This window comes from Manis javanica, chromosome 7, assembly GCF_040802235.1.
Source record: "Manis javanica isolate MJ-LG chromosome 7, MJ_LKY, whole genome shotgun sequence".
In the NCBI taxonomy this organism is placed as follows: domain Eukaryota; kingdom Metazoa; phylum Chordata; class Mammalia; order Pholidota; family Manidae; genus Manis; species Manis javanica.
The window spans coordinates 108,688,566-108,716,166 of NC_133162.1; the positions used below are offsets into that span (position 1 = coordinate 108,688,566).

General features: G+C 39.5%; 1 long non-coding RNA gene across 1 annotated transcript; it reads left to right on the top strand.

Annotated features, from left to right (window-relative positions):
* The first annotated feature begins 1,223 nt into the window (after window positions 1-1,223).
* Window positions 1,224-27,188, top strand: LOC140850610 (uncharacterized). The gene is made up of 4 exons (XR_012133553.1): window positions 1,224-1,326; window positions 2,883-3,010; window positions 8,562-8,638; window positions 27,029-27,188. It is a non-coding gene; the product is annotated as an uncharacterized lncRNA (long non-coding RNA).
* The last annotated feature ends 413 nt before the right edge of the window (window positions 27,189-27,601 follow it).

Sequence of the window (27,601 nt, forward strand, 5' to 3'; positions counted from 1 at the left end):
CTCACTCGGAAAATCTTTGGAGTATCTTTGAGGCCAGATCAGGTTGCAGACCTGCAGTCAGCGAACCTCACCTCCGTGTTAATAACTGTCCGTTGGAGAGATCCTTAACCTTTAACCCTCTCTGTGCTGGACACTCAAGTGGAAAAGGCAGAGGGCGATGCGGCTCACAGACTTCCACAACACGAATGGTGGATGAGACTCTAGACATCATCTGTCAACCCCTTTACTCAACAGATGGGAAATCTAAGTTCCAGGGAGGTAAAGTCACTTCTCTAGGGATGAGCCTGAGGCAGCTATCCAGCAGAACACCAAAGACAAGGCTAGTTCCTTCCTCAGGAAACTCCAAACTCTGACCTACAGAAGGAAAACATGCCAAGGCAAGGGAGTAGAACTGCAATTGATTTCCAGACTTTAGAAAATAAAACACAATAGAAAGTGAAGTTTGGGTTGGAATTTTAGGAAAAAGAAAGATTTCCTTCTCCTCCTCTTCTACTGACCTCCACCCCAAAATAGAAATGAAGAGGGAGTTCCTAAGACTTTGAATGGTCCAGGACTTCGGTTGAAGCAGAGTAGCCTCTGTTCCTACATGCCAAGGGCAAGAGGATTGAGTTGGGTGGGGAGAGGCCCACGCTTCCTTTCACCGAGTATGCCAGAATTGTGCAGATGGGGAAGGAGGTTATTCCAGAGTGTTCTGGAATCCCAGTGTGACTTTGAGAACAAGTTCTTCCTGAAACTGCAGGTGGGGAATCTTTCTAACACAATTCCATTCCCAGTATGGAAGGAGAGAGGCAAGTGGGGGTCATGCCTGCCTAACCCCTTGTCAAACCCTGCTGGGGGGTTCTAGGGTATATCAAAGGATGCACCAACTCTGTCCCACCTCTGCTCATCCTCAGATTTTTCCTATTCCTTGCAACAGATTCTTAAAGAAAAATCACTATTTACATATCTAAATCTATAACTCACCTTCTATAGCTACCCCTCACTCCACAAAAATCTTCTATTTACTGAGGCATAGAGTGCACTTCCTGAAAGTTATTCTATCCTAGAAGCATAAATACGATGATTTCAAGAATTTGAAGAGATCTTTGTAGATTGATCTTCTTGTCCAACTTTAGGTCCCTGAGTAGGGCTGAATTTTATTTACAGTCTTTGGGAAATGAGAAGGACCTAATGGGGAGAGGTTTGGCAGACACAAAGGAACCCCTTTTTTCTGCAGCGGGGCTGCTGGAAAAGGAAGGAGAGAAAACAGCTTTGCAAGATGCAGTATCTCATTCAGCCTCAGTGTCTCTGCCTGAGCCTCAGCTGATTCCACTATAAAGCCAGAAGGTGAGTCCCTTTTTGATTTAGGAGTTTGCAGTTCTATTACCACTAACTCTTTAAATGAGAAGTGTGTGACTTAACACACTATCGAAATAAATAATTAAACCTATTTACATTCATTACTGGAATACTTCACTCTTCTCTTTAAATTTGTTCATATTTCTTAGACCATTTCTGCACTTTGGGAAAACTTATACATAAAATGTAAGAGTAAACCTAAACTAGGACGTGTGTCCTACTAGTACTAAAAATTCTCACAGTGGAATTTTGTGCTGAAGGGTATTGAATTCTAAGCTAAAAGCCAAGGGATACAGGAGAATTTTTGTGTCCTTATTAATAAGGTTTAAGAGAGAAGAATCAAGGATCCCAGTGACTAAAGTCTGGTATTGCTGTTTATTTATAAGGTGACTACTGATAATTTACTGTATTCCTCAAATTTTTCTGTACCTACTATGGAAAAGTAGAAGGAAAGAGGCAGGGAAGAAGGAAGAGGAGAGGACAGGCAGAAAGATAGATAGAAGCAATTAATCCTTCAGTACACAGTCTAACCAGGAAACACACAGCAAACAGCACACAGTAGACAATGAAGGAAAGAATAAGTTTGGGTGCCTCCCAGTGCATTTGGAAGAAGGAAAGATCATTGTAGGCCAGCACGAATGCTTCAAGGCAGAGACAAAATGTGAGCTCTCTCAGCTTCTAAGAATGACCAGGACTAGTCTGTGTAGGAGAAAAGGGGGAACTGTTCCATGCAGGAAGAACAGCATGAGCGAGGACAGAGTGGAGGGATTTCATGTGACATAACTGAGGGACAGACAATAAGTAGATGAGCCTGGCTGGAGGAAAAGTGAGAGGAAAGGTAAGTTATAGGCCAGACAGTAGAAATCTGGAAATGCCAAGTGAAACTGCTTGGCTTGGTCTGCAGGAAGTAAGGAGTCTTAACACATTCTGGAGTGGAAAAATAATACAGCAAGTAGCATGAAGATACATTTGGGTATCATGCAGGATGGTGTTGAGGAGAAGGTCACGTAAGGAGACAGCCATGGTAGTTGGAAAGAAAAAATGGAGAGACGTGTGCAAGAGCTACGATAAAATTGAACTTGAGTTTGGAATATTTGAAAGATTTCCTGGCATATTAGACGGACTTTTTTTTAACATAACCGCTTTCTTAGAGGCAATTTAACAACTAGAGAATCAGAGCATTGTCTTTTCATCTTGAAGGGTAGTTTCTGCAGTGTAAGGGCTGTGAAAATGATCTTTTCATACAGACAAGTAGCAGAAAGGAGAGCCTATGAAGTTTTACTCTCATATGATTCCATTGTAGTCTTCGAACAAGGCAATATATAAGGATATAAGGATATTGTCAATGCTTTGAGAGTGAATTTGTCAACTTGTGGCTCATACCATTAGCTTTTTTCTTGTACTTCTCTTTCCTCTGTAATTTTTCACCCTTTACTTTCATTAGCATCATTACCAGAAAGTGGTAAGAACATACTATGTAATGTAGCATTTCAGAGCTGCAGCACATAGTAGACATTAGCCAACTTTCTCACTTTATATTTCAGGAAACAGAAACCTGGAAGGTTATATGACTTGCTTCTGGTCCTCTGGAGCGGCACAGGCAAATCTGAAACTTGATTCTAGGCCTTCGGTTTCTCAGTGCAGTGCTCTTGCCATCAAAAGTCTGCCTCAGGTATTTTTCAGCTGGCCAGCAGTTACGGAAGTTTTGATGTAGTGAATGAATGAACCTTTAGCTAATAAGCATTGTAGGAATGATCTATGGAGGCTAACAGCCCCAGAGTCCATCTTATGATCAGGAAAATTGGTTTGACTATACTGAGCCTGAAGCGCTGACCTGGGCATAGTTTTAGAAGTGTGAGAGAGAAGGAGAATTGCATGCGTGGGGCTCCTGTGTAGCCCTCAGAGAAATAGAATCTAGGACTCAGGATCATGGCAGTACTTGCCCCAGGGGTAGAGGGAATTTTCAGGGAGCCTTTGGACCTCTTAGACCTCTGTAATGAGAAGTGGGTGGGCTTTTTTTATAGCAATTTTTAACAAATAAAATCCTTTTGAGTTGCCACTCTTGTTAAGTGATATTCTTAAGTCACTATTTAATAAAGTAGGATGCTGAATCACACTGACTTTCAACCCTGAGTGCACACAGAATCACTGGAGACTAACATCTCTACAAGTGGGTTCAAGCATTGGTATTTTTCATCCAGAAGACTTCACTGTGCAGCCATGGCTGAGAACCACTGCTCTATCAGAAAGTTACATTTTTTCCTTCCTTTCTTCCCTCCCTCCCTCCTTTCCTTCCCACTACTACAGAGTTGTTGCCCCACATTTAGAATGCACTGACACTTTAATGGACTGTCATTTAAACCTATTTACATTCTTAGTTCTTTGGGCTTTTCAGGAGACAACTGAACATTTTCTTTGTAAATATTTTGTCATGATTCAGAGATTTTTAAAGTTTTATCTCATAAACTTATCAGTGGTTCCAGGTTCAAACACAAATCAAAGGATTCCTCTGCAGCAAAATTATTTTTCCTCCACCTTTGATGGCCGAAACCCTATCTCTTCACCATCTCTTCACTTGTGTGTTAGAAGGCGCCACCAGGAGTATGCTGGTGGGTGACGTCAGTGTCCGCAGCCAAGAGAAGAGGCTAGAGGGAGGGGAAAAGCGGCAGCCTGGCTTCCCAGCTGGTCCTGTGGTGGGAGGGCAACTATGTGGAGAACATCATTCAAAACAGACAAGACAAGAGAGCTGCTACCTGAGTGCTAATATTATGTCTCTTCCAGATCAGACTGGTTTACATAAAACTGTTGTTATCTTTCCATGCGTGGTGCCATGTTTTGTCTATGCTTGATTATTTGACTGAACAATCACCTTCAAATATGATGGGTGTCATTACCAGGAAATATTTAACCTGCTTCAGATGATGCTTCATGTATGGAGAGGAGAACAGGGCCATGGAAGGTTAGAATGAGAACATCTTTCTTAACCCCTCAGTTTCTAGATGGGAGACAGTGAGGCCCAGAGAGGGAAAGTGATGTTTTCAAAGTTACACAGCCAGGCCGTGGCAGAAGACTAGACTTCTACATCAGTGGCTTTTGACTGTGCTAGGCTTACTCTGGGGTAAGGTGGAGCCGTGGGGAGCCTACTGCCAGATCCACAAAGATTAAGAAAGGGACATTTATATAACACTATCTTAGCTAGTCAAATGTGCATTTTCTATTTTGAATTGAATGCTTAGAATTCCTAGAATAGGAAAGACCGAAATCTGGGATGGAGAAAGATTGGAGTGAACTCCCACCTTTCCTGCATATTAATGGCTATTTCTGGTTACAAGTACCCGAACACAGCACACCCTAGTCTAACAATGACCGCAGAAAATCAGTTAATGGCTCACATGAATAGGAAGTTCAAAGGCTGAAGGTTGCTTCAGGCAATTTAAGACTAAATTAAGAGATTTTTTGAGCACTGATATAGGGTCAGCCATCCTGAATTTGTAAATCCGTTAAAGTGGGCTGGGTACAGTAGTTGCAGAAAGTGCGAGGTTGGACCCTGGAGAGCAGGGAATGAAAACTTGTCCTCTTAGGAGCTGACCTTCTATGAGCCTGACCACCTCCTAAACACCACCAATTGTCTGCAGAATTTGAAGTTGTTACTTTAGTTTTTTCGTAGATTTTTTTTTTTCAGATGTCTTCTTCCCTTACATGGTCCTTTGCTTAGGTGCTTCCAATTTTTTGTTGACATATTTAAATGATTCTCATCTAACTTCTCATACTCCAGCTTTCTGTATTTACCTGGACAGTACCTTAACACCCAGCATGGTACTTAACAGACTCATGGTGCAACAGCAGATGAACTGAGGTTTCAACATGCAGAAGATGGTTCAAAACCACGGTAGCAGCTCTCTATACCACTTCCTACCTCTCCAGGAACAAGAGGTGCTCCTTAGGCATCATGGAAGCCATCACTTATCAAAACAGCAGCTACATACACTACAGGTGTAATCATGCCAAGACACTGTCCACCAGCTCAAGCAATTATGATTCCGTTTTTGTTGATGGCCAGGTTCTTTGTTATTTAAACACTGCATTCTGAAATGCATGTGACTTTTGAATCCTGCTCTTCAGCAGGATGGATGGCACAAGGTGTTAATTTTTGAGCTTTTTATTTCTTTGTTATTTAAACACTGCATTCTGAAATGCATGTGGCTTTTGAATCCTGCCCTTCAGCGGGATGGATGGGTACCACAAGGTGTTAAATTTTGAGCTTTTTATTTCTTTGTTATTTAAACACTGCATTCTGAAATGCATGTGGCTTTTGAATCCTGCCCTTCAGCGGGATGGATGGGTACCACAAGGTATTAAATTTTGAGCTTTTTGTTAAATGTAGCCACTTTGTGGACTCTGTGGACCTCAGCATTACCAATCAAATGCTGCTCTTCATGTTTTACTTCAGGCTTTGTCAAATGAGTGGTCTCCTTCACACAGAAATTTTGTTAGGTAACAAGTGGGCTAACTTTCCTACCCTGATAAAGTACAAATTTACATTAAGAGGCCACTGCACTGTGTGCAAAAATCCCAATTTCTAAGCATTTGGGGGCATCTGTTTTGCCCCTCTGCTGGTCTAAAGTGAACTGGTCTAATGCTTCCCTGGCAGAGTAATAATCACACCAAGATTTCTTCCTTTCATTTATTGGAATGTTGTGAGTGCTACCTACTGGCCAAATGTGACATTGCCTCTTAATGCTGAGCTTCTGGCAAATGTTCACAGCCCTTTTAGGATAACTTTGTCTAGGGGTGAGTATGTGCCATTTGTTTTAGCACAAACTGAAGAATACTGAGTGATATGATATTACCGCTAAGGATCACTCATTGCCTTTTACATCAGAAGACCGCCTGATTAGGAGTCACATAAGTTGTACTGTGAGTAAAGTGTAATGGATGGACTGGTGCCCGCTTGCCCTACCTTGAAGTAGATGACTATGAATAGCTTTAATTTGATTCTCACTTTGCTGATTAATGTGAATGAATAAAAATAAGCCATTAATTTAAAATGAACTATAAGGATCAATCGAAAATCCTATGTCTTCATGTGTATAAAAAGGAAAAACAACAGCTAAAAAATACTCCTTTCCAGCTATGTTGCACTTATTACTAGCTATGTAAAAAGCACATGCCTGAACTAGTAGTGTTGATCAGAATATTGAAAGGTAATGGATCATTGATATTTAGTATGAGTTGAAATTCATTCAGTTTATGATTACCAAACTGTATATCCTGCCCAGAGTGTCTTTCCTGTTTAAACATCTTGGAAATTACCCAGACGAGAACATTATACTTTAATCAGCATGGCAGAAAAGAACATATCAGGAGGGAGTATAAAACTGAACAGCTGAGAGTCAATGCCAGCTGATTTGGGAAATAAGGTCAAAGAGCCATGGGATCTTAGGTATTGTCACAAAGTGAATGATTGTCCTATTTAGGGCAAATAGCTATAAAGGAAAACCCAAGCATAGGAGATCACTAGTGATTATCAAGAAATAATGAAGAGAAGCCTTCATGTGTAAACACATTAACTTAGGCAAAGATCCATTATGAAGCTATAGTTAACAGGAACTTAATGAAGATATTAATTCAATAACATACAGGGACATAGAATGATCTTTCTTAATTTTTGTTGATTAAAATGCAACTTATGCTGTTTTTAACTCAATTATTGTACATGGTTTATTCAGTAATTTGAAGTTCTTTATATATCAGTTCATACCTATGTATTCTACTTTGTATTATAATTTTTAGATGTTGACTATCCTGCATTCTGATATTTGTAACATATTCAGTTATCTTTGTATTAGTAAATAATGAGAGATATAAACATTTTGACTGGTAATGAAAAAGGGAATGTAAGTTAAAAATGCATAACTATAATTTAAAATCATTCTATTTCAGCAATAGAATATTTTAAAAATTTTATTTATAGGCACAAATAGGAGTCTCAGTAATACTTATTTTCAGTCATTCCTAAATTGAGCTGTTTTTTCTAACCCCAGGTGCTATACATATATTATCACATATAATCATTACAACAGCTCTGTAAGGTGGGTCCCATCTGAAATCTGCAGTGACAAAGCTGCGGAATAGAGGAATTAACTGTTTTGCCCATGTTAATTCTCATGGGACAAGAGACACTCTGGAGCTTTTTCTCCTAACCATTGGACCACAAGGTCTCCAACTATATTGTTGTTTATATCTTGTACATAAAGTTCCAAATATGCCCAAATTTCTGTTCAGTTTTCTCTCACTGTGACCAACAGAAATGGAAAAAAGTAGCATATAGTGTGGCCCTGCTAAAGAGATTTGTGTATGTGTGTGTGTGTGTGTGTGTGTGTGTGTGTGTGTGTGTGCAAATAACTGGCACAATGCCAAATACTGAGCAGGAATCCTCCCAAAGCTTGTTAAATCTGAATCATGTGGGTGCTCTTTTCAACCAGACAGATGTATTTTATTACGTGTTTTTCCTTTCACTAATAGCCGCTGTAATGGTTTGCTCAGTGGAATTCTATCCAGCTAGGAACCAACTTTCCCAGTATCCTTTTCTTTGTATAGACGGGTGCCAGAGCTGGCCAAAGAGATCTAGGTCTGGGTGAGATCAAGAAGCTTGAAACTCCAGGGTAGTCATTAATTCCTCTCTGGGGTAGTCATTCCTCTCTGGAGGTCTTTGACTTTTACCAGACAGACACAGATGGGCCCCAGCAGTTCCAGCCTGTCCTTGCTGTCCTCTGTCTGCATCTGGCTCTTCTGTCTGGTGCTGGGCCTGCCGGCCAGCAGCTGCCCCAGACCCTCCACTGGATGCCTGCTGTGGATCCAGAGAGTGCTGGTCACACCGACAGCTTCCCCTGGATGATCCCATGGGTTCTTCTTTATCATCCCCCTCAGTTTCTCAGAATATCCTGACTGAACCTTGACTGACATCATCTCTTGTCTTAATTACCCCTCTGAAAATAGGCCATGATAGTCAGAATTGGTCAATAAGCACTGAGGCCCCCGGCACCCATCGGTTGACTGTGTGATCATTTGTGGCTAAAATGTCTTCCTCGGGGAGGACTCTGCTCCCTTTCAGTACATAGTGGAATAAATACCACCCCTGAGCATTTCCTGGCTTTTCCTTTGCCTGCTAGGGAGGATTCTGCCTGCGATTGCTGACTGCTTCCCCCTCTTTTCCTCCTAAGAAGGCCCTGCCTTGTGGACTCCTTGGACCTCAGAAGTGAAGACTCAAAAGCACATGGAGAGCAAAGGAGAACCACTGGTAAGCTGGCTTGGAGACATTTCTCTGGAGCGGTTAACATGAGAGAAGCGGGAGTAGTTTTGGCATATAAGTGATGTGGAAATGGAGAAAGGGGGATTAAAAAATATATATTGCAGGGACGGTACAGCCATGGTGTCCAAAAAAGTAAGCTAAGAACTGGAATTATTTTGAAATTAGTTTCAGTTCCATGGATTGAGTTCTTAATTGTGACCCCTCTCTGGGACTGGACCTTGTGGACTGTAGGTTTGTAAGAGTTTTGTGTATATAAATAGGCTTTATGGTTTTGCATGGCCTCTAAGTCAGCAGTAAAAAATTTCACGCAAACGTCAACACTTTTCTGAATCCAAAATCAACCTGCTAAGTATTATTCAAAGTGCAAAAGTATATTCCAACATCTGTAAGTGTTTCTCAAAGTATGTTTTACTAAACTACCTCTAAGGAAAGTTAATAGATATTTACAGGAAAAAGAAGAATTCTGAGTTCAACCAAACTTGGGAAATTTAAGCAGAATGATTTATTCAGTCATTATTTAAAGCCCTTCATTTTTTTTCTTGGAACTTTTTGAATGCTGTTACCAAGTCTAAGGTCATTCTACTCACTGCATAACAGGCCAGTAAGTTGAGAAACAAGATGTTGGAGTGAGAAAAGAGATGTCAGATCAATGACCTAAACCATCCTAATTCAGGTTGAGTTCAAGCTTCTTTCATGCTAGGGAAAGGGGGAGCAGGGCGGGAACAGAGAGGGCTGAGATTAGGAGGTGACAGACAGCTGCAGACACCTGGAAGACAGGGTTTGGGGAGAGCTGTGAAACTCCTTCATCCTTGGTTAGTTGATTGTCACTGACATAGGTCAGTTCACGATGTTTTTATAAATGTTTGACTGGAAACTCTTTTTTTATGTGTGTGTGTACATATTCCCTTATCTCCTCAGGAGAGGCAAACTTCAGGTAAGGGGCTATTTGTAGAAATCTCAAGCTGTAAGCAAGATTCCTATTGATGATCAACAAGCCTACATGTAGGGTTGCAGGGCTGAGTGGAAGCCCCTGTCTTTTTTTGTTTTGGCCCAAAGGTTAAAGCAGCAAAAGGGGGAATATACAGTGTGGAGGCAGAGAGGCAGAGCATTTTCTACCTGTTAGAGTGCCAATTCTGTAACTAGCATGATTAAAAATATACCTGGAGGGACATAGAGAACCACAGAGTAGCTATGCCTTCCTGCACAGAGGAGAGATTCAGTGGAATCATGGGCAAAGTAAAATATGTCTGAGATTTGTCTCTACAGTGATCATGGGGAATGGAAAAATAAGAGCAGAGACTGTAAATTAGACTTATGTGTATGACTGGGTCAGAGATGGACCAGCTTCTACAATATTTGATTTTATCCTTTATAGTTACCATATTTCTGCTTTGGGAAATGAAAATCAGTGTAGAATAGAAATGGGTGGGTTTCACAGTGTGTGCACACAATACAACTTCTTTGTTGGGTATGGTTTCCTGGGTTTTGGCAAATGCATACAGTTTCTATTCCCTCACAATTTTCTTAAGCTTCCATTTGTAGTCAACTCATCCCCATTGTCCCAGACTGTGGCAGCTACTGATTTATTTTCCATCCAGTAGTTTTTCCTTTTTGGGACACCAAAAAACATGCAGCCTTTGGTATCTGGCCTTTCATTTAGCAAAATGCCTTTATATTTCATCTATGTTGTTGCATGAATCAGTAGATGTTTTCTGTATTGCATTTTTTGTATGGATTTTTTGGAGTTTGTTTATCCATCTTCTGTTGAAGGCCATGTAGGTTCTTTCTAGTTTTTGGTAATTATGACTAAAGCTATGTGGACATTCATTTTTTAATCCACTTGGGTAAATACCTAAAACTGTATGGGCGATTAATTCCAAGACCCCCAGTGGATGTCTGAAACCCTGGATAGTACTGAACCCTGTATATATACTATGTTTTTTCCTATTCATGCTTACCTATGATAAAGTTTAATTATAAATTAGGCACAGTAAAAGAGTAACAACAATAACTGATAGAATAATTATAACAATATACTATAATAAAAGTTAGGTGAATATGATCTCTCTCAAATTATTTTATTGTACTGTACTCACCCTTCTTCTTGTGTTGATGTGGGATGATAAAATAACCTACATGATGAGATGAAGTGAGGTGAATGACACAGACATTGTGATGTAGTGTTAGCCTGCTATTGACTTCTGACACTATGTCAGAAGGAGGATCATTGGCTTCTAGACCACGGTGGACTGCAGGTAACTGAAACCACAGAAAGTGAAGCTATGGATGACAGAAGCTACTGTAAGGGATGGTGGGTTAAATGTATGTTTAGCTTTTAAAGAAACCAACAAATTGTTTTCCAAAGTCTGTACCATTTTAAATTCCCACAGCAGTGTGTGGGACCTACAGTTCCTCCACAAGCTCATCCACATTTGAAATTGTTAGATTTGAACACTTTACACCATTTTCATAAGTGTCTAGTGACATCTCATTGTGTTTTTAATTTGCTTGTGCATAAAAACTGATAATATTGAACATACTTTCACATGTTTATTTGACCTTTATAAATCTCCTTTGGTAAAGTATTCAGATATTTTGCCTATGTTATATTCTAGTCTTTTTTGTAAATTACTGAGTTTGGGAAGTGTTTATGTATTCTTGATGCAAGCCTTTTACCAAATATGTGATTTATAGATATTGTCTCCTGTGTTTTTTCATCCTTTTATCAGTGTCTTTAACAAAGCAAAAGTTTAAAATTTTGAGTCTAATGAATCAGTATGTTCTATTATGGATTATGCTTTTGATGTTGTATCTAAAAATTGACAAACCCAATGTAATGCAGATTTCTTCTAGAAGAGTGGTTTATAATTTATAAAGAAGATCCTTTAGACCTATGACATTTTTAAGCCAATTAAAAAATATATAGTGTGAGGTATGGATCAAAGTGTTTTTTTTCCACTGCATGGATGTCCAATTATTCTGCCACCATTTGTGGCAAAGATTTTCTCCATTGAATTGCCTTTGAATCTTTGTCAAAAATCAGTAGATGGTATCTGTGTCATCTATTTCTGGGTTCTTTATTCTGTTTGATTGATGTGTGTGTCTGTCCTTTTAACAATACATCGTTGCCTTGATTATTGTAGTTTTAGAGTAAATCTTGCACTGGCATAATGTGAGGCCTCACTTTGTTCTTTTCTTTTTCATAATTTCAGATTTGGCTATTCTAGGTCCTTTGCCTTTCCATGTAAATCTGAGAATCAGCCTGTCAGTACCTACTCAAAAAAAAGCTGTCTGTGATTTATACCGGGATTGCATTTTACATCTATGGGACAGACTGGGTAGGAGAGATGAGGAACGGTGTGGGTCATCGCTTCTTGACTAAGACAACATACAAGCAAAACTCAGATGTTAGTGGCTCTTTCCTATTAGAAAGTAAAGCTCAAACACTGTGGCCTGACCCTCAAAGGTCTATATCATTCAGCAACATCTGTTGTTCGCAGCCTTATGTTTTATGACTTTTCAGCCTAGATTCTCATCTCCAGCCAAAGCAAATCATTCCCCTCAGACATACAGAGTTATCCTCATGCCCTAGTTCACACCTTTGGCTCCTCCAAAATCCTGCTTTCCCCTTTATTTCAAATCAATTTTCAAGATTTAACTCAAGTGAGACTTTCCCAGGTTTATCCAAATGATAGTCAAAGCTTGGTTTCCGAGTTCCTTCCATAGCTATTGCAAGCACGCTCTTTAAGCACTCCTCAAACATTGTGGTGTAGTGTCATTTTCATCTGAGAACTTCTCATCAGAAGCACCACCTGGTAAACTCCCTGAAGGTGGAGATTGCATTTATGTTCCCTTCTGTCTCTGCAGAGAGGGAGAGTATACAGCACACCTCACTGATAGCCCTAAGTTAATTAATTAGAATGAACCAACTTTCAAAGTTTGATACACTAATCATAAAATGTTAAGACTTCTGATACTACTCTGAATTCAAATATTTGGCCTGGAAAGTGTTTGGATTTGGATAGGGCTGCTTATGTAGTTCATCTCCATGGTTCCAAATTGTCTTTTTTATTTTCCCCTCATTTCTCTCCATCTTCCCTACCCACTGGCATCTGGGAGAGCTCACCTGGCCCTTGGGCTGCCTTGTGCTCCATTTCCTATGTAAGGTCAGATTTTCTAGGGCTTGGCTTATTTCATTCTTCTGATCAAACATTTTCTCTCAGCCGTGCCATGTCCTCAAAGGTCTTTTTCTTTCTAAGTGATGTGTGGAGATCAGAAGCAGAGAAAGGATTTGGATCTGATGGGTTAGTCTTTGATGATACACTAAAAGAATCCAGGTTAGGAATTTTAGTGATAAGTGTATGGTCTTTGGAGTTAGATAGTCTTATATTCAAATCCAAACTCTCCCGTTCCCTTGTTTGTGACCTTGGATGAATTGTGACATCTAAATAGAAACACATACAGTATTTCTAGAACACAAGAAGTACAGCACACATTAGATTCTTTGCCTGTTTTTCTATAATCCTTCCCTGAGAATACAGTAATAACTCATTGATTTAATGTTTTCTGTATGCCAGAATGCCAGACCCAGTACTAAGTGATTTATACACACTTTCTCATAATCCTTAAAACAATCTAACTTTTTGGTATCACTAGACCCGTTTTTCACAAGAATAAGCAAAGACTTACTTTAAGAACATTTTGTAGGGCCATAAAATTGGGAAGTAGTGAAGCTGGCATTTGAACCTCAATCTGATCACTTCCAAGACCTGCACCCTTATTATGCCATGACTCACTGGTTATATGCACTGTGTCCCCTTAGAAATTTCATGTGTGAGGTCAGGAATAGGGCTTGTGGGAGATATATTTTAAGTTGCAGGGATTTTTCTTCTGTTCTTTCGACCATAGTTACCTGTCACATCCATTTTTAATTACTAAATATATTTCAGTTGGGCGAAATATATTTATATATTCCTAGCACTCTTGGACTTAATCTACCCTGACTTCTTACAGCCAGTTGATGTAGAAACACTGTCAGGTCTTCATACTGGTGGTATTTCCATTGACAGTTTGAATGTGGTCCAGCTTGATTGGCAGGAAGGGCACCTCTCTTCTAGTTTGGTGGGGTTGTAGGTTGTAGGAAAAGACTTAGCTGTTCACAGTCAAAGTTACTGCCTGAACTTCTGCAGCTGTCTGTTTCCAGATCTGTTCCTCTTGGGGACCATTTTAGCTATGCTTTCCCCGGCCCTTTGCAGCCACCTCTGAAGGCTCAGCCTTAGGATCTGGCTCCTTATCTGGCCTGCAGGGAAATTTTCAGGGGAGTGTAGTGGGGGTTCCTAATGACACGGTTCTTTCTTTCTCTTTCCTTTCCTCCTTCTTCTCTTCTTTATAGATTTATTTTTTCTCAGTGATACATATACTTTAAAAAACTTACTTATTAGATAAGATTTATTGTGAAAAACAGTAGTCTCATGCTTATCTGCTGCCCTATTACATAGCCAGATCCCCACAGTCAACTACTTTAATATATTTTATCTGACTCATTTGGTACTTATTTCTATTTATTTTTAATTTCTATTTTACTATTTTTTCTCTATATTTTTTTTCATCCCATTTTTCCTAAATAAAATGCAATTCCTTAGTGTTTCTAAGGTAGGCATTTTCTATTGACTTCCGACTACTGAAAATAAAGCTATATAACTTTCTTTAGTTATTTCTCATCCTCCTTTCCTTTCCTTTAATATACTTACATCAAAGCCTTGGTTTGACGTGATTCCACTTTTACACTATTATTTTACACTATTTACATATCCCATTTTTAAACTGTTATGACTATTATAAGCGATTTTCATGGATAAGGTTTGTGGAGGATCATGATTACTTTTTCTTTTCTACACATTTTATTCTTAGAATTAATAATTGCCTCAGATTCTTATTTGTTTAAATTTCTATGTACTTACTGAGAGTCCAACCACAAACTTTTCCTCACTTGTTTGAGTCTTCTCTCTGTACAGAGATAATCAGTAGTAATTCAATTTCATTTTCTTGGGGGTGTCTGTCCAGGAGCCTTCCGACAAGCCCCCGTCTGCTCTGGTCTTTTATTTTGGCTCCTGTGGCACCGAGAACATCCTGAGTCTCCCTTCCTGTGTGACAGGGAACTCCGTCACCTCTTTCTTGTGTAGTTCCCCCTGTTTCCCATATGCCACGCTTTCCTTTTTCTTGGTTAACTCTCCTCTGCTAATGGAGCTTGTTTCCTAATAGCTTCTTGGGAAATGTGTGTGAGAGGTAAAATATTGGTGATGTTGAATACCTGGAACTGTCTTATTTTTTTTAAACCATCACAATGCACTGATGGTTTATCTGGCTGTAGAAGGCTAAGTTATAAGGCATAAGATGAAAGGAAAACAATTTAAAAATTCAGTATTTATACTGGAGGAAAACCAACCACTTGTAATGTCATCAGCTAAATACTATTAAATTTAGATACCATCTTGATATTTAAATTATTGCCATCCCCTTAAAAACTAAAATAACAAAATACTTTTGAGTTCAGCAGATTTCGGCTTGAGAATACAAAGAAGCAGGCTTAATATGAGTTGTGGCCTTTATTGTTTTGCTGTCACGGGACATGGGCTCCTCCAGTGCACAACATGCTCTTCTTTCCATTACTTGTAAAGGAGTAACACAGAGATGGCTAACAGACAGTTACATTTTTTTTTTCTGCTGAACAACTGTGTCACAGTTATATTTCGCGTAGACATCAACATTGGGGGAACTTGGCCCTGAAGCAGTAATTAGTAACTGGCTGCACTTCTGAATTATTAGTGGTAGGTTTGAAGAGTTCTGGTGGCTGGACTCTGTCCTGGGTGTTCTGAAAAGCTCCACATGTGAGTGATTCTGCTGGGCTGTCAAGACTGGGAAGCCCTGTGCAGCATCCTGAGCCTCACCAGAGGGGACTACGTCAGGGATTCCAGGGGCCCCTGTGTGTGTGATAAAGGCTGAGCTAGACTTGTTCAGACCAATAGGACACACACGGAGACCTCAATTTATGGTGGGAATGAAGGAAAGGATACAAATACCTTTTGTAACTGACTCAGACAAAGTGTTGATTGGGTATGTCTTTTTTAAAAAAAAAGATACAGGCCAATTCTGTCCAGTAGAAAAAGAATGTGAAGCATATATGCAATTTTATATTTTCTAGTAGGTACCTTAAGAGATACAAGATACAGGCAGAGTTAATTTTAATAAAGTATTTTATTTAACACAACATATCAAAATATTATCACTTTAAAGGTTAATCTATATGAAAAGTTAATAATGAGATATTTTACTTTCTTTCATGCTAAGTCTTTGAGATCCGGTGTGTATTTCATACTGACAGCACCTCTCAATTTGGACTTACTCCATTTCAAGCGTTCAGTAGACAGAATGTCGAATAGTGTCTTTCATATCAGACAGTCCAGGACTGGGGGGATGATCACCCTGAATCCATTGACAAGCCATTGGCAGAGCTCCAGCAGAGAAAATAACTCAGAGTGAGGTATTAGACTTTTCTATGAGAAGGTACCAGTCATTTAGGCCTTTTGGAAAATTATGGCTTCAGTAACAAATGGAATTGATGAGGAAATTGGTATGTGAAAGGGGAATCTGGCCATCATGTAATCAGGCAGTAGAGAAGAAACAATTGGGAAGATAAAGTAACCAGCAGTTGTTGAGCATTAACTATGTGCCAGGTACTGTTGTATATACACTCAACGTACTTTCTCACTTGTTGGAACACTGTGGTGTAGGCTGGGGCCCCAGTGGATGGCCGGTTGTGATGTGCATGGCAGTGTCCTCGGGAGTTTTGCAGTGAGGTGGTCCAGAGGGTGTGCTGTCATATTGCCCCCATTTAACAGATGAGGAAGATGACCAATCCCCTCCCCTTCCCCGCTTTGGTATACCTTCTCTTCCCTTCTGCTCCCTGTCCTATCGTGACCTGACTTTACCTTCATTTCTCTCTGACTTAAAATGTTTTCCCACCGGGAGGAAAAGGGAGAGAGTAGAATAGTATATTCCCCATCTTCAAACTGCTTCTTGTCTCTTCAACTAGTCATTCTTGCTACCTGACCTGAGATCTGGTGCGGTTCCATATCGCCATAATGCCCCTGGGTGGACTTATTACTAAGACATTACTAAGCTCATTATGATAACTTTTTAGGTCTGAACACCACAAACAAACCTCAACAAGAAAACACCTGAAATAAAATCTAATGTCTCTACATAGTAAAGGGAGTTGATTGTTTTTCTTCTGAATTTGTTATGCCAGAATCTTCAGGATTTTCCCTTTTTAGCATTGTAGGTGGTTAATACTAGATCAAACACAGGCATGTTGGGAAAGATAGATACCTGGACTTAAGGTAGGATTTCTGCTAATTCCTAAGTAGTCTTGAAACTCTAATTTAAAGATGAAAGAATAGATCCCTGGACACCACCTTGCACTCTCAGATGACATGTTGGCATGTTTTAAAGGGCATGGCACTGCCATCTCCACTCAACACATACTCACGGAGCCAGGGCTCTCTCAAAACACATAGTATGTTCCTGAGTTACTGCATGCAACTCCCAGATTTATTCGTAGATAAATACAGTGGGAAGGAATAAATGTGTGTATTTGTATGTATCTGTCATATCACTTTATTGTATACTTGAAACCAAAATATTATGTATCAACTATACTTCATTTAGAAAAAGAATGGAGAACTTAGTGAAACTGAGAAAAGAAAGTGCAGCTTCTAAAAACATTAGGGAAAAAAACAAGAATTTGCTTGGATAGTGTGTTGTTTGCTCTTATAGTTACTTTAAAACATTTTTAGACTAATACGTATTTTCTAATTTCCATTGGTGTGACGGTGTACTTATGAGTTGCCATAATATTACTCTGTCTGGTTTTCAACCACACTCAGTCAATCATTCATTCCATAAATACTTAAGGAATGCATGATCCTGGGCTGGCTCCATGGAAACACGAGGCTATGGATCAGACGTTGGTTCTCTCGGGGCTTGGATCCCTCACGTGTAAAGCAGGATTACAGGACTGTTGTGAGGTTTAGAAATAACATGTGTCAGGAATATATCAGAGTATCTGGAAGTCACAGTGGTCAGTGGGAGTTTGCTGGCTTTAACAAAGGTTTTATATCTAGTTGGGCAGAGTAGTCATATGTACAAACAAACAATAAATAAATCTATACTAAGTGTAAAATAAGAGATGTAGCTAAGACATCAGAGGTGAGAGAAGACTAGGGTTTGGTTGGATTGAGGCGTTATCTCTTGATTTATTCTGTAACCCCTGTGAGGGTGGAATCCTGTTCTGGTTTGCTTGCCCGTGCTCTGAATGATCTGGTTGCATCCCCAGCAACATGGCACAGGGCCTGGCTCATGGTAGATGCTCAGTCAGTGTATTGGGACAATAATACAAAAAGAGCATTTATAAAGCACCAGTTATGAGCTACCTTCTCTCAGTCAGTGCCTTGGGAATGCAGGAAGGGCAAATAAGCTAAAGAAACCCAGGGAGGTTTCCTAGAGGAAGCAACCCTTGATAGAACTGGTGGAATTTAAAGAGCCAGAGAGGGTTGTGGAAGGGCATTTCATGCATGAACAACAGTGCAAAAGTTGGAATAGTTTTGTGTGTGTGTAGATATTAAATAAACCAATTTGAATAGCAGAGGGTTATGTTTAATATTGATGAAGAGATGATATATTTGGGGTAAACCTTGGGGAGCCTGGAGCGCCAGGCTTGTTTTTCCAGCTAAGTGCAAGGGAAAACAGAAATTACCCTTTGAAACTATTTTAATCAACAACAACTCCCTCAAACTCTAGAAGCCATTAAACATATAGGAGAAATCTTCCCCTAAGGGTTTCCCTGACCTCATTTACATTGTAAAACAATTGCTGGTCTGTAAGCAGAGATGGAGAGATGCTGCCTGTTTTGCATGGCCTGATGCCAGGAAATCTTCCTGCCCATCTGGGAAACCCTAGTCAGAACAGATCGCCTTAAACGCGTAATCAAAGCCAGGTCAAATGTGTTCCAGAACAGACTAAGAAACGTGGAGCTAAATATGATAAATCATGGCCAGTATTTGGCTGTGAGAGAATTTGGCTCTGAGCGCTTCACTACACATCATTTAGGGAGGAGTTTGCTTGTTAATTGTTGGGTGTGTTTTAAAAGCAGCACTGTGTCACCTCCTCCAAATATGGCCAATAACTCTTCCATATATGCTACATTATTCCCCAGCTGCAACAAGGGGCCATTTAACAAAAGCATTTGGTATTGCCTGAATTGGTCACAATTAGGTGCAATCCAATTTCTGTGATATTAGCTGGAAATAACTCAATTATCCCCTCACCTCCTCTAATTCACTTTTTCAATTTCCTTTTTATCTCTCTGCTGTGATTTGATGTCCTGAGTTTTCTCTAGATACCACTTCCAAATGCTTCCAAATTCTCTTGGTTTTAATGCCATTTGTTTTTATTTTTTATTTTTAAATCATAACTTCATTCATGTGCATAAGACCTAGAATGGCTCTTTATGTGATAGTTGCAAAGTGTGATTTTTGTACAGAACATTCTGGCTTTCTATTACATCTTTCTTGGTTGAGTTGTCATGTAAAACTAAATATAAGGAACATAATATGTTTAAAATACAAGATGCTACAGCCCCAGTGACACATCTCAGTGTGTGTCCTGAAGGAAGGTATTTTATTTTATGAAAAACAATGATTTTACTTTAAGAATAAGTTGATCTGGGATAGAATAATCTATAAATCTGGCTTCTACCTTTCTTAACAGCTGGAAGACTCTGGCAGGTCCACTTTTGGATCATTAGAAGTGTTTAAATATACAATGATGCCAGATCCTGGCTGTGTTACTCTGCCCCATGCTAATCAACTGGTATTTTGGACAGCTGCTACTCTTTTGATAGTGGGATTAAAAACTACACAACATTTTAAATGCAGAGTGAAACAGAATCATAAAAATAGGGCACATATACATATATAAATTTTTAATAATAAAGAAAGAAGGCTTGAAGGGCACAGAAACAAATGTTGACCAGAAACATTTGTTTCTGTCAAAAACTAGAAAAGGAATGTAATTAAGCTTAAAACAATATTTAGAATATTTAGTTATTTTCAATACAAGTGTGATGTATTTTTTTTATATTTGTGATAGTTCTCACTATTGGTTTTTCTTTACTTTTCTTACATTTCTAGATTTTTTTCACATTCTCTACATTAAGTTTATATTTTATAATCACAAATCACCTCTTATCTAGTACAGTTTCCCCCCACTAAGCCTTATTAAGAGGTGGGCACTTTTGGAAAATAAACTAAAAATTAATTACTAGAGTAATGAAATAAATAAGACATACAAAATGCAACTCCCAATTTTTTATTACTAGATTTAAGAGGCAAAATTACAGCTAATAAATATCATTAGAAAAAGCAATGTAAGAAAAAAGAAAAGTTTAAAACTCTACACTTTGTTCTTTAAAAGTGTAAGATAATTATATAAAGAATAACTCTTACATTCCTAACTTTTGGTCATTCTGCAATATGATTGGACAAATAGTCATGAGTAAAACACTTCATATGTTAAACTCCTAGTTGCTCATTTTGAGTGGACATCATGTATATCGATATTTATAGTTTATACTTTTATACACTGTTTACCAAATATCATGCACTGGATTATTTAAATTATCTGTGACTCATTTTCCTCATTAACAAAAGGGTTTATACTCTTCTTCGGGCTATTGTGAGGATTAAGATAATACATGTAAAGGGTTTTATAAGTGCTCCTAAATTGCTGCTACCACTTATCAGAGACTAATGCAGAAACTGCATTTGATAGCATCAGAGAAAAGAGTGGGCAGGAGCAAGAAGCTGCTTATTAATGAAGTACCTCCAGTGTGTTGTTGGCATAGCAGTGAAAGGAAGAGGAAAGTCTTCTTTCCTCCATCCTTTCCCTGTACTTGCTGACCATGGGAGGATCCTGTGGGGGTCAAATGTCCCTGAGGAAGGGCAGTGGGGGGCCTGGGAGGTCTGCAGACCCTGACTGAGGTGGTGCTGTCCCCAGCATCTTTGGCCTGGACCATCTTCAAATACCTTTCTAGCTTCAATTCACTACACTGACCAAGAAGCCTTCTTGCTTTATGGAGTCTGCCTAGGACATTTTAAAAACAGTTTGCTCTTGGTTGAGGCTTAACCACTATGCTCAGTTTCATCAGGACATTGCATCTTCTGGTTAGACCATCCCTGAGTTCTCCAAGATTGGTGTCTAGAGACTGACTGAACTTCGAAGCCCTGATGAGTGTTGGTGAACGTCTCATGTTCTCTTCCTGTCTAAGTGGTCTCTCCCCATGTCTTCCTCCTCATCTCCTGGCTACTCTCTAGAGCTTTCCAGCAGATGGATCTGAGCCTGAGCTCTCCCACCAGGGGCCCTTCTCCACACTCCATTGGCGGTGTGCACGATGTTTCCTCAGGTTCTGCTAGCCTGATAAGTAATAAGAAAGAAACATCCAGGGAAATACATGGGCTGTCCAGATTTGCCATGTCTGCCTGGAAAGAAGCCCGTTTCTCCCTCAGGACTACTTGAGTTCTGGAAACCTTGGACAGATTTATGGGATTGCTTTTTGGGGGAAGGGTAAATGCTGCAAATCTGTGTCCTTAGACTACTGAGGCAGACCCTTACATTACTCAGGGCTTGACACTCATGGAACACGGTAAAGATGCTGCGGGAGTCTTCTCTGGGTGCAAGTGGGCAAACGGTGGCTGGTTCTGGTATTTCTTCCACACATGGAGCATTTGCAGCTCCTCAAGGCCCGAGTGGCCCAGTCTTGGCCAGTGGTCCTGGCCCAGTTGCTTTGGCATTACCTCTGTCCTCTGTCACCTGTTTAACATCCATTTAATGCATTATTATATTCTGATTTCCTTGAGATATATTTGTAGTCCCAGGAACAACCCTCAGATTAAATCAGCCCCCAAACCTGGCCACTTCCATGAAGTATCTGTCAGCTGAATTCATCTAGCAACTCCAAATTTCCATTTAATAAGAATGTTTCTCATTCATATGGTGCTTTTCAGTTTACAAATACATAGTATATATTTGAATCAGATATGGTTAAAATAAATAAAACCTTTTTATTTTGGCCATGAAGAAGCTGAGACTCTGAGAGGCTATATGATCTACCCAAGTCATGTGCATGACTGATGTCAAGGCCAGGGAAAATTTATGTTTCTTAATAATAACAGCTAAAATGTATTGACCAGAAAAAACAGAATAAATACATTCTAGCCTTCTAAGTTACAGTGGATGTTACAGTGGATGTTACTGAGGCATAGAGAGCTTGAGTAATTTGTCCACAGCTGAACAGCTGATGGGGTGGACCTGGGATCAAGCCCTTGCTGGTGATCACTGCAGAGCCCATCTATGTGTCACCAGCTTCTGCTACCTGGTCTGTCTCTTGATACCTGGTGCTATACTCTCAGGTTCTTCCATTCCCCACCATATCACTGTAAAGGGAGCAGAGAATGACTTAATATTACAGTTCTACAAGTGAGGAAATCGAGGGTCAGAAAAGATAGGCCATCAGGGAAAGAACTGGAAGTCACCCCCAGGCCTCCTGGCAACCAGACTTTGGAACCCTAATTATTCTGAGGAATAAGGATGATATTCAGCCTTCAAGCCTGGTAAAGGGGTGAGTTTCTGTGTTCTGTGCTGGCGGGCCAGGCTACTTTCTGATGGCTGAGGACCCTGTGTCCTATTAGCAGTTAATTACCTTTAATATTGGTAATTATTGGTCCTTGGTAACAAAGTAATTAGCAGGAAGCCCTCAGGCTTTTAGTTTCTTTCCCCTAACTGACCCATAAAGCGTATTCAAATTCACGAATGTTCTTTTTACGACTTCCCAAATGTTATTAGGGAACCAGTCTGTGTGTAAGGACTGTATTTATTTTCCTTTTATTTGCTATTTGCAGTATTGTAGGTTTTACTCTGCATGCCCATTGGCTGGTGCACAGGACATTCGGAAGTTATATTTGTCAGGTGGGTTGGACTTGGCTTATACATCCAGCTCATTCTGTAGAGTCCCTGATTCTGTATCTGGGACTCACTGCTGTTAATCAGTCCTGACTGCTCAGCAGACGCAAAGGTGCGTCTCTGCCAGAACAATAGCTCTATGCTGCCATCTACTGGAATTCTAGAGAACATGCGCCCCTTAATTTTTTTTTTTAGAAAATGCTGTAGAACGGAATTAAGAGAGAGCTAGAAAAATAGAAAGGGAAAAAAATAGATATTTGTACTCTGGGAAGGTAAGCCTGAGAAGATTATTGCAAGACCAAAATTACTATAAATAAAAGTGATAAAGTTATGCTGCACGTTCATTTTCTTTTCAACTTTTGCTACATTTGCTGTTAGAAGTTTTAAATTGAAATCAAAACCTGCAGTAGTACTGAATCAGACTGAAGTTGAACATTATCTCCTGAAGATGTGCAATATTTTTCTCGACTAAAACCAATTTATAAATAAGAAAGGCAATAGGAAAAAATTCTCCCAAGAGTTAGAAGACAAAGATCATATTAAAAAGGGATAAAATGAGATGAAATGTGTTTGTGATCTGTGAGGATGGCTCAGAAAACATTGTACTTTCTATGAGTCATAATTTTATTGGACGCTTCATCTCCTGAATTTACAGACACTTCAGAACAAAGGACTTAACTCTTTTCCAAGTTCAAGATACCAAGAATGTCAAGCCCTCTGGGAGGCCTTGTGTTTTGAGGCTTAAGCCTCAGGTAACTTAAAGTCATTCTGCTGCCTGGTCTAACCAGAATTCTAATTATTTATTATTTATTCACAAGGTGGGACCAAGTCATAAAAAATTTTAAATGAGTAAATGGAGGTATATACCAGATCCATGAACTGGAAGCCTCAATATTTTCATGATGGTTATTCTGTCCCCAAATTCAGTACAATTCCAATCAAAGTCTTAATAGGGTGATCCTGAAATTCATATAACATAAAAAAGGGTAAAAAATAACCAAAATTCTGGAAAAAAAAACAAAGTTGGGGAAAAACCCTTCTGGATAGCATGTCTTGCTGTAAGGCTATAGTGTCAAGATACAGACACAGAGTTTATCTCCACAGCAGGAGAATTCCTCCAAGTCAATAAAAAAAGATAAAGTCTGAAGTAGTGGTTGAAGGATATGAATAGGTATATCCAGAAGGGAAAATCTTATATGGCCAAAAAATATTTGAAGAGATGCTCAGCCTCATAATTAATCAGAAGTGCAAATTAAAACAATCTATGATATTTGCAAATATTTTTTATTAATAAATATGTTATTTGGATGTAATATTTGATAATGGAAAATGATATTCTGGTAGTGCATTTTTTTTTTGCAGTTTATACTTAAAAAAGTTAAAAATAACAGAAACTTACCTTTAAAATAATTGTAAGTGCCACTCTGCTTGGTTCTAGGTTAAACTTCAGTTTCCCAAGTAAGATTTGCTTAACTGTTGGCAGAAGACGTACCGTTCATTGTAATTTGCCAGTTGTTTGCTGCTTTTATAACATTGAACAACAGCTCTAATTATATATTTATTTGTGTAATATTTTGTTAATTCCTCCTCCTCCTCCTCTCAAGCATATTTGTTCTCCATGTTTAGCAGAGAATAGATATTCAATAATTATTTAACAAATTAATGGCCTTTTGGTATGTGCCTGGGGGTCAGTATTGCTCAGCTCTGAGCCCTCATATGTTCTTCTTCCATATCTGTTGACATTTCAAGTGTTTGTGCTAACTCCCCATCGGCTGGCTGAGTTCTGTTCAGTGTACTCCTAAAACATATTCTAAGATGAGAAGTTGACTCTTCCGAGTTCAAAGACTTCCAACAATAAGGGTTAAAATATAAAGGCCTTTCAGATAACCAAACTCCAATGAGCCAAAGCATCTTATTCCCTGGGTAATTTGGTGTTCAAGATTGTGAAGCAGACACTCTGCCCCTTGTTCAATAAAACATTCTATCAGCCTCAGTTGACAATTCAGTGTCAGGTAGCTGTCAGCTTCCAGCAAGAACTACTTGTATTTTCACTTCTCTGTGGTATCATTCTCCCCTGGGTCCATCATCTGTTGTGAAGAATCTTCACCATTTGAAGCAGTGTTCAGAGACCCTTGAAAAATCCACAGTGCATCCCAAAGACAATTTCATGTGTTAAAACAAACGCAGTTAGCCGACCATATCAGAGTCAGGAAGATAAGCTGCAAAAGGTTGGTTCTTTCTTCTGGAAGGCTTGTGTCTTGTTCATGAGGGCAGCAGGGGGCTCTAACAAAGAGACATGCGCTGGTCTCTTCTATGGCTGCTCATCAGGCTGAGTGTGTGTCCCTCTCATTTGGCTTCTGAGTGCACTGCCATTGCAGAACTGAATTATGTTGATTGTTGGAGAGCAATGTTACTTCTGCTTCTGAATAGCGTGACGTAGACATTTGAAACCTTGTATATGGTGAGGCCCAGAAACCCCTTGTTAAAAAGACCATTCTGATATTTGTCTGTTTTTTTCCATTTGTTTTTAAGGTACTCTTTGTATTGTTTTCTAACTCTGGCAGGAAAAATAAAACGGAGTTGTTCTCTAAATAAACTTTGCTGTGTGAGCAACCATCACATTTTGACCTTTGGGGGGTCCCCTACAGGGAACCCACTTGATCCTATTGATGAGGTGTTATTCTCTGAGTTTCTGGGGCTTAAAGGACACCTGCTAATTTGATTACTTCAAACTCCAAAGTCAAAGGAAGGTTAGGCTGTGATTTTATGAATTTGTGCTGGAAACATTGCCGAAGAGAATAATAATAAAACTGATGAAGGCAGAATAGAATTGTACTTCATAGCGTTACTGTTTGTTCACTCATTTTGGTTTGGTTTGGTTTGGTTGAGGGTGGAAATAATCCCTTTTGCCCTAGTTTGAAGGTGGTTGTTAAGTCTCAGTTCACTGGATAGTGGCTTCTGCCATGCAGGTCAGATGACAGGTGTTTGTTCTCATATTGCTGCCTTCTTTCCCAACAGCTTAGCAAAAGCTAGTGGTTCTCTCACCAGGACCTCTATTTACATCTTTCCTCCATGAGCTATGTCCAGTCCTTTTATGTGGTTAATTTTATGTGTCAACTTGAGTGTATCTACAAGGCTGTTCCACAATGAGATAAACATTTGAATTGGTAGACTGAGTGGAGCAGATTGTTCTCCCTCATGTGGGTGGGCCTCAGCCAATCCTGGGGAGGCCTGAATAGAGCAAAAGGCAGAGTAAGGAAGAATTCACTCTCTCTGCCTATGATTGAGCTGGGACATTGGTCTTCTGCACTCAGACCGGAATGTCTGCCATTGGCTCTCCTATTTCCTAGGTCTCCCACTGGGACTGGAAGTACACATTGGCTTTCCTGGACCCCCAACTTGCAGACAGCACATCATGGATCTTGGTAGTCTCCATAGTCACCTGAGCTAATTCCTTAAAATAAATCTCAGTCTTTCTCTGTGTATGTATATATCTGTAGATGTGTGTGTATGTGTGTGTTTCTCTGGAGAACCGTGACAAATACAAGTCACCAGTCAAGTCATTTCTGGCCAGTGGAGAACTGAAGACATCTATCAAAAGACAGCTGGGTCACTTACCTCTGTATAGGGAAGGGGTCTTTCATAAGCATTTTTGAATTCCTTGCTCTTGCAGACTCTCATACTGGTAACTTCCATTATTACCTAAACCTGATTTGCCCAGGACTAGCAGACATCCCGTTAAGAACACAAGGACATAATCCTAGATAGAGAGAAATTAGACGGAGGCACTTAGACCTACAAAGGACAGCTCCCTTGACATGAGATGAAAGAATATCCTGCATTAGCTAAAGGAAAGACTCCCCTTCAATTATGATTAATGCACTATGAGCTATTATCGTGAATATTGTAACAGATCACTGGTCAGGGAAAATCTTAATGCCAGTGCAAACTCAACTGTGGTAAGCTAATAAGGGTTGGGTATGGAGTGTGTCAGTGTGTTTATTACAATGTCTTCGAGAGAGGATACTTTGAATTTTGACTCCTAGATTAAGTTAGATAGAAAAAGGATGGTTTGGAATAGACTGGTAGTTTCCCCTTCTTTTATATTAATGTCATGTTAACTGAGCACATGCTCTTAGCAAGAAAATATATATTTTTTTAACATCTCTTGCAGCTGGTTGTACTATGTGACCAGGTGTTGGCCAATAAACAGGAGCAGAAGTGTGGGGAAAGTGTGGGCCGAACATTTAGAAGTACAGTGCTCACCTAACTCCTGTCCTTTTTCTCTCTTCTCACCACCAGAAATGCAAGAGTGATGTTTGGAGTTGGAGCGGCCATCTTGTACTCTTACATGAAAGATGCAGGAAGGGAAAGACGTAAGTGCATTTACAGGAAAGGAGTATGTTTAGCAATGGGAGAGAGGCCATGCTTTCCCGGTGGTTATGTGCCGCCATATCAGCCCTGGAGCACCCACCCAAATCTTAACATGACTGAGAAATAAAATAACTTTGAAGATCACCATGATTTCGAGCCTTTCTGCTCTCTCTTATGATATATATCCAAACTAATACATGTGGAGAATATTTTATTGGGCATCTTTCTTCCTGGAAATAGGTACCAGAGCCTAGGGAGGTAGAATTGTTTAAAGGTTAATGGTGCAGGAAAGACATATTCATTTCTGGCTCCATCGTTTGCTTGATCAGTAAATGTGAGTAAGGTGCTGAATCTCTCTGTCCCTGAACTTATCTCATCTGTGAAATGGAGATAGTGGTGGTGCCTAGCTGACAGGGTTTGTATTGGGTAGAGCGAAATATGGGAAAACTGCTTTACACGTAGTAACTGTCCAGTTGATATTTGCTGTTATTACTATTTTCA